The 7430-nt window shown below is 41.7% G+C and overlaps 1 long non-coding RNA gene across 1 annotated transcript in view; it reads right to left on the bottom strand.

Moving 5' to 3' along the window:
* Positions 1-13: 13 nt before the first annotated feature.
* Positions 14-7430, bottom strand: part of LOC113963278 — a 19815-nt gene continuing 12398 nt past the window's right edge. The window contains exon 3 of the long non-coding RNA XR_003532702.1: positions 14-513. This is a non-coding gene — a long non-coding RNA (uncharacterized LOC113963278). The remainder of the gene's footprint in view (positions 514-7430) is intronic.

The following is a 7430-nucleotide window of genomic DNA, read 5'->3' on the forward strand; positions in this document are numbered from 1 at the left end:
CGCCGATCCCCAGCAGAGTTCAAGAGTGCAGCCATGCAGCCTTTGTCAAACAAGATTCTTGAAGCAACTTCCCCTTCCAGCCTGGAGACTGCACAGAAATCCCCTTGCAAGGGAGTCCTCCCAACCTATGATCAAAAAAGAAAACAGTTGCTATAGTAACCACTTCTTTACCTGCACTGAATTGGCTCTCTCTTCCCTCTTAATCTTTGGTTTTATTACTTCTGGATGAGAAGCAGCTCATCAGGTCAGGGCTGTGCTTGGTCCTGCAGGCTGGAGGAATGCACTGAAAGGCACTGGAGGGGGGTCCTCAACCATCAGGTCGTCGTTGCTTGCTCAGTTTGCACCACTGTCCTTTTGTGACAGAGCCACTCAAGCCACAGAGGGACAGACTCTTTGCTTCCCCTTCCTGCCCCACTTGTGTTGGTGCCCTACTGCTCTCCTGTCCAAGAGCTGACCTGCCATCTGTAGCTTTCCTTCCACATCCTTTGCAGCCTCACTGGGATAAATTTCAGCCTGCCAGTAGAAAAAGAAACTGGATATAGTCTCTTGTCTTTGATAGCATGTCTTTGTAACTCTTCCTAGGGTTAAAAATTACCACAAAAACCACTGAAAACACTCAGGAAATTCTAAACTGTGATAATCTGTGTCTTTTCCAATATGCCTACTGTGGCCAGGTATTGGACTAATAGTTTTGTGCATTATGAATTCCACTGTGGAAGTGTATAGCTGAAAGCCAAACAAAACTGCTGCAAGGAAGAACATGCCAGAGTCACTAGCTGTCTCAAGAGTGCAACACAGACAAATTGCCTACACAAGGTGGGGCATGTCTCCCTGACAGCAAGTGGGCTGGCATGAGGTAGGTATGATGTGGTGACTAGGGAGGGGGAAAAAAACCACAGAATTAATTACCATGTATGTAAAAATGGTCACCAATAAAAAGCTGCAGAGAATCACGTAGGATAAAGCAGGTAGTGCACCATAACCAGGCACCAGGCACTGTCACTGCTTGTGTTAAATGCTCAGAGCCTGTGTGCTGTGAAGAACCCAAGCGCATTCACTGGACACATACTGGACACAGGAGCAAGCCAACTAGAAGACTTCCTTCTTATGTTCATGTGGCTTCCATTAACATGATAGTAAATGCTTTATATTTAAGTATAACACAATAAAAATATTCCAGAGTACACCTACATGAATATGTTGCTTGAACAATAGGCAGTAGTAAAATAAAAATGTGCATACATTTCTAAAACATTTCAAAATCTATTATTTACCCAAATAATGAGGTAGGGCACAGACTAATCTTAAAGTGTCCTGGACTTCTAAAATATCTTTTTTTCCCCCCTCTGTTTTTGCTTGTTATGCAGCAATTTGCTATGCTAAGCATGCATAGCAATGGACTAACAGCAAGCTGAAGTGATTGATTTGTGATGGAACTTGCAACTCCAGTACTGCTGGTTATTCGAGCATGGTGCAGTTTTTTCCTATGTTAGGATGTAAAAGGGTGGATTCCAGATATGGATTCCAGACACCATAGTCTTGACTTGGGTGCTGATTATACTTAAGCAGTTGGTATCATTTCTATGCCATCCTGGCAGAGTTTCCCATTTCAGTCAAAGAATGGTTTCTAGCTGGTTATCTCCTCATGGGCCATTAAACCTCTATCATGGGTGCACTCAGAGTAAGGAGGTGGCAGAGAGAAGTTTTGGAATCTTTGAGGAGCCAAGCCTGCAGCAATGGCAGCAATGGAACTCTGCTGGCAGAGCCTGGGGCAAGATATATGTTCTAGGCAAGAGCTTCAGCTATTCGCCTCACTCAGACACATTTGTTCCTTCTCAGTGATAACAAGGAGCAGCCTGAGGTTTAAGAAAGGTCACTAAGGTAGAAAATGATTCCAAATATGCCACAGTGTGATCATTCATGGTGAACTGACTGCCAAAGAAATGGTCACTGGACTTAGAGCACACATGTGAAGGGCAGACAGGGTAAATACAGGAGGATCGTGAGAACAAAGAAGTTAGAGCATTTCAGGGGCCAGCTGTGTTCTTACATACACACAGACACACACTCACATTGATTTTTCAAGTGTTCTAGCATGGGACCTAGAAAGCTATAGGTCTTGTCTGTTTTACAGAGACACTGAGGATTTCTTAACCTATCTGAATAGATTTAAGTCACCATTGCTATTTGTAGGAGGAAATGTATTACTCTGAATTTCCTGGGCTCGTTTATTTTATATAAAAAAAATCTCTTCCAAAAGATCAAATAACATTTTCAAAGTAAGTTCTCTGACCTAGTATCTTTAATTAACAATAACTGCTTATTGTATAGGTCTTTAGATTCTTTCATTAATCTTTTTATTGCAATATTGGCATAAAACGAATGGAGTGGGTTTTTGTATGGAACTCCTCATCATCCAGACAAATGGCCTTCCTTCAGAAACAGTCACTGATAATGCCCGGGAGGTGAAGGTAACTTTACACAGAGCCAGAGTAGTTTTGTGATATACCTAAACTTCACAACAGTGGGCTAGTTTTTGACCCCAGAATTAAGCTCACTGTTAATTGTTACCAGATTTAGTGCTGCACACTATAGTTTTTTAATGTGGGATTTTGTAAGTAATTAATTTAATCCTATTTTTTTTCCATTTTGACAAAGAGGAATAACACAATTACTTATGACAACTAGAAAATGGTCACCAAGAAATTAATCCAGATTAGAAACTCTCTGAAAACGGAATGAAACCCATTGCCCCTCTAACCAGAGCACGTAGTACTCAGTTACAGGTATTTAACAGATTTATGAATTAAATACAACATGATACAATTAATTTCCCCTTTCCATTCTGATAATAGCACGTGCCAACTGAATTTACAAATCTGGTTCGTTATGTATTAACCAGTCATCTGGGAATCTGATTGAGTAACACACCAGTTGTTGCAAAATCAAGACTCCCATATAAATCATGCCTGAGTCCTAAGTAAATATTGGTTCAAATATTGATTCACATGAGAGATAGGGCTGCAGTTTAAGAGGTTACAGGTGCCGACTGAACTACTTTAGAAAGGACCGCTCCCTCCGTGTTCATTTGAAATTCACATCAAAGTGCTCATTTCACTTTGAATTCATGAGAACAGAGCACTTGCCTTCACTTTTGATACTGATACTCTCTATATCAGAACCTATTTTTGATGCACTAAAATCAAAGGTATCACATTGTGTATGAGTACTAAGTTATTCAGTTATTTACACTCCAGAGAGATGTAACATCTGGGAAGATGAGAGTGAGACACAAGAATTTATTTTTAGGGAGCATTAAAAGCAGGAGGAGAGGGGAGACATGCAATCATTTTCCTGTTTATAGATGCTATAACAACTGCTACACAAACAAGCAAGCAAACAAATGGAAAAAAAGAATGTGAAGTGAAGGAAACTTCCAACAACAAAATGAAAAACTATCTTTGACACTTTTGAAAATTGAAGGAATCTCTCATCAGTTGGAGGAAGCTCAAGAGAAAAGGAGACCCCATCCCATTTGTTTTTACACTAACGAGATGTATAGGGAGATGCATCTACACTAGCAATCTGCTCTTCCATTGCAATATAGCTATCTCCTTCACTTAGCCTTGAATCCCAATTGTTCTTCTGAGTAGGACGAGTACAGATCAATCCTTTTGGAAACATTTCAGTTAGAGATCTAACCAAGAATGAGTTTCCCCAAAGTCTTAGCAAGTCCTAAGCCAGCATCCAGGGAAAAAGTGAGTATGCTCCATTTCAACCAGTCTGAACAAGTGGACTGTAAATAACACAAGCCAGCTGCTATAAATCTGCAAGTCTTTTAGATACTGACTTTTAAGAGTGGTTCTGTAATTGCTATGTTGACTAAATGAATTGTTAAGAAAATGGTTTACACCACAGAAATGAAGTTTCTGTTTTGAGCAATTTAAGATAAGTACATTTACATAAAAAGACCTCAACCTGACATACCTTTATTGCTTAGAATAGCTCATTGCTCTTATTTTTTAAAGGCATAGAAAATAAATCTATGCATTGTTTTACTTTCAGAATGACACAGTTTTCTTAATAATATTTGTAACAACTCTGTTGGAATCAAAGCTTAGTCATACCACGTGAAACACGATATAAATCATAATAGTTTGGAAGTGAATAACAAATACCTAACTAGTCACTGAATTCAGAATAATTAGAATCATAGAATATTCTGAGCTGGAAGGAACCCATGAGGATCCAGGTAAACCATCTGAGAGCATTGTTCAAATGCTTCTTGAGCAGTGACAGGCTTGGTGCCATGACCACTTCCCTGGGGAGCTTATTCCAGTGCTTGACCACCCTTTCAGTAAAGAACTTTTTCCTAATATTTGATTAGGCCAACAAAACCTTCTCTGGGTGACATCTTTACTGTGATATATTTTCCACAATGTCATACAGAAAGTTGTTCTTTGAACTCTGTGCAGACTCTCCTTGCCGTGGACTCATCCCATGCATGCTCAACTGAATACTTTTGGCCTGCAGTATCCGCTGTGGTTGAGCCTCCCTGTGCTCCATGGAATGAAGAACAGAGCAAATGCAGTTATCTCTCCATTCCTTCTAATTGCCAATGGCCATGAGACAAAATCCCCACACATATCATTCCTCAGCACGTTGTGCAATTTTAAACCCTTTCCTTACAAATGTATTAGCATATTCCTCTGAATTGTGCAAGAAATTCTTTTGTCCACTGGTTGACAAACTAGTTAGTGTTAAGAATATTTTTTGCTATTGCAATCTAGCTGCTGCAGCTGAAACAAACTTCTGGTGGTTTCTAGCTGGTCTGTAGCCATATTTTTTTACCCTACAGAAGCTGCCTTATCTGTCACAGGAATTCAGTTTGCCAGTCCTCTTCAGAACGAGCCTTCTTTTTGGGACAGGATTTGGCCAGATGGAGGTCTGCCTCGGCTTCTCTGAAGACTCTGACATGGATGGTGGGCAAATGCACCCACCCAGAAAGAGCACAGGATCTCCAGCAGCAGCATATGGGACCACTCTAATGTGATTTCCCGTGGGATATCAGGGATATCAGCTAAGCACCTCACCAAAACATATCATGCCTCACAGTCAGATGTCAGATAATGTACACATTGCTGCATCTGGGCAGGAGGATGAGAGTGGCCACAGTACTCATTCCTCCACATATTACTGTGGGATCTGCATCCCAACCACCTGGGAAAGCTTGTGCTGCCATTTGGAGAAATGCCAGCAGCAAATTCAGCAGCAGCCAACATTAGCCTGGGGAACCAAAGCTTGGTGGTACCCAGAAGAATCATGGCTACATTAGACATACACTGAAGCAACTAATTTAGAAACTAACTCCAAGAAGTGCTGCTCTGGACCCAATGTGCTCCTTTTCTGTTCAGATAAAAACATCTCAGCCACTTTGCAGTTCTCAAGGCAACACTGGAGCAGAGAAAATACTGTAATCAAGGTGTGATTGATTATTGCAGCATTCCCTCCCAGCCCTTCTCTAATGCTGGGTTCAGGGAAAGGGAGCTATTTTGTACCAGTGTCACAGCCATCATTATATTTAGAGGATTTTCTCCCAGCTCCTAAACAACAGCATAAAAGAGTGCTTTCTGGGCATACTTGAGATGGAAAAGTATCAAAATACATCTCTATTTCAGCAATTGGCTCTGCTATGAGAAATAATTCTAGCTCACCAACCATGTATCTCAAATATTATTGTAATTACAGGGCTCCACAAGAACAGGAAAAAATCTAACTTGATTTTGACTCCAAGCACAATATCTGCAAGATTACTGCCCCTCTGAGGTTTCAAGAGACTGTCTTACACAGCATTCAAATAAGAATAAGCTCTTCCAAACACAAGTCCCTAATTTGTTTTCTTACTCCTGCATCATAGATTTTGCCAGACATCATTTAGCAAGGTTCTTTGAAACTAGCATTTATGCTAACCAGAATTTTTTTCCTTTGGGAATACGTGAAAAAGCCTACTTAAACCTTTGTAAGAGGTTTCCTTCTTTCATGTGTGCATGCCAAGGCTATGGCTGCCAAGGCTATTGCTAAAAAAGGTTTCATTCATGGATGGATAACTTGCTTAGCACACTGACAGAGCGTGCAAGATCTCAGGAAGATGTTCCCCATGCAGAAGGTTTGAAGTGAGCAGCTATCCTCTTGTCTTGAGACTTACCATTCTCTCCTCCTGGAGATGCACTGTGGAGGACATGACAGGCAAACCCACAGACACGTAGTGTTTCAACAGAAGAGCAGAACCAGGCCTGTCATTAGCCTGTTTGGCTTAGGACTTCGTGCATTTGTCTTTAGAGGACACCAGAGTCCCCTTACCTGCCTGGCAGTTGGTGTTCCCTGGCACAGCCCCAGCAGTCCTGTTATCCCAAGTAGATGGGAGGCAGAGGCCTGGCAGTGACGGCCCCAACCTGGGTCAGGCCATTCTGGCACTTGTACATGACCAGCCTGTTAGTGCAGCCTGAGGGACGCTGCCAATCCTTCCTCTTACTGCCCTTCAAAATCCCTCCTTGTTGCTGCATGGCTGCATGCCGCAGAAAGATGCCGCTCAGTTAAAGTTCAAACCAAATTTGTAGCCAAAAAAAACAACTCCTGGCCCTTTCCAATCCTGAATTAGAATGACTTCAAAACAAATAGAGTGACCTCAAAAAACCAAAAATAGAAGTGCTACTCAGTCACCACCTGCCTTCCTAGAAAATCCTATTTCCATCCTTTGCACCTACTGACAAGCCCCACAGGAGCTTTCCATTGGTGTCCTAAGGATACACAGTCCAGCAAGTTAGCCCTGAAATTAATGACTTGCTGTCTGTAGTGTTTTGTCCCCCATATTGAAGTCTACAGGGGTCTGTTACACCTGTTTTTCCCTATTCAAAACCCATCCATCTTCGTGTTAACTTGGTAGAGTCACAACCTTAATAGGACTTTCTTTTTCCTAATACATTATTCATTCACAGTCTTCCTGTGTTCCACATCTTCCTTTCACAGTGCAGAATGATTTGGGTCCCAGGATGTCCTCCAGGACTTTATTACACCCCAGGTGGCATTTCACCACAGACATCTGCATCTCAGCCCAGACCAAACTTCTGTCAACAGCACCAAGGGCAAGGTTCACTTAACCCTGAAAATTCTTCAAACAACTGCCAATTTCTTTCCTTTGACTATTAAAGGAACCCAGACTTGGCAGCTTGGGTGTACACACCTACTTTGCAGATATCTAGAATGAAGATGAACACCATCCAAAGTTATGACTCTGAGTTATGCCTGAATAGGATTTACCTCCCGATTATTTTCCCACTGCTCACACAAATGAAGGGAAAGCTAAGCTGTGCACCATCAGCATGCAAGGAGTGTCCTGGTTAGAACGGCTGGGACCAATTCATCCCTGGATG

The sequence above is a fragment of the Neopelma chrysocephalum genome, unplaced genomic scaffold, assembly GCF_003984885.1.
Source record: "Neopelma chrysocephalum unplaced genomic scaffold, ASM398488v2 Primary Assembly neopelma1_24, whole genome shotgun sequence".
Taxonomy (NCBI): domain Eukaryota; kingdom Metazoa; phylum Chordata; class Aves; order Passeriformes; family Pipridae; genus Neopelma; species Neopelma chrysocephalum.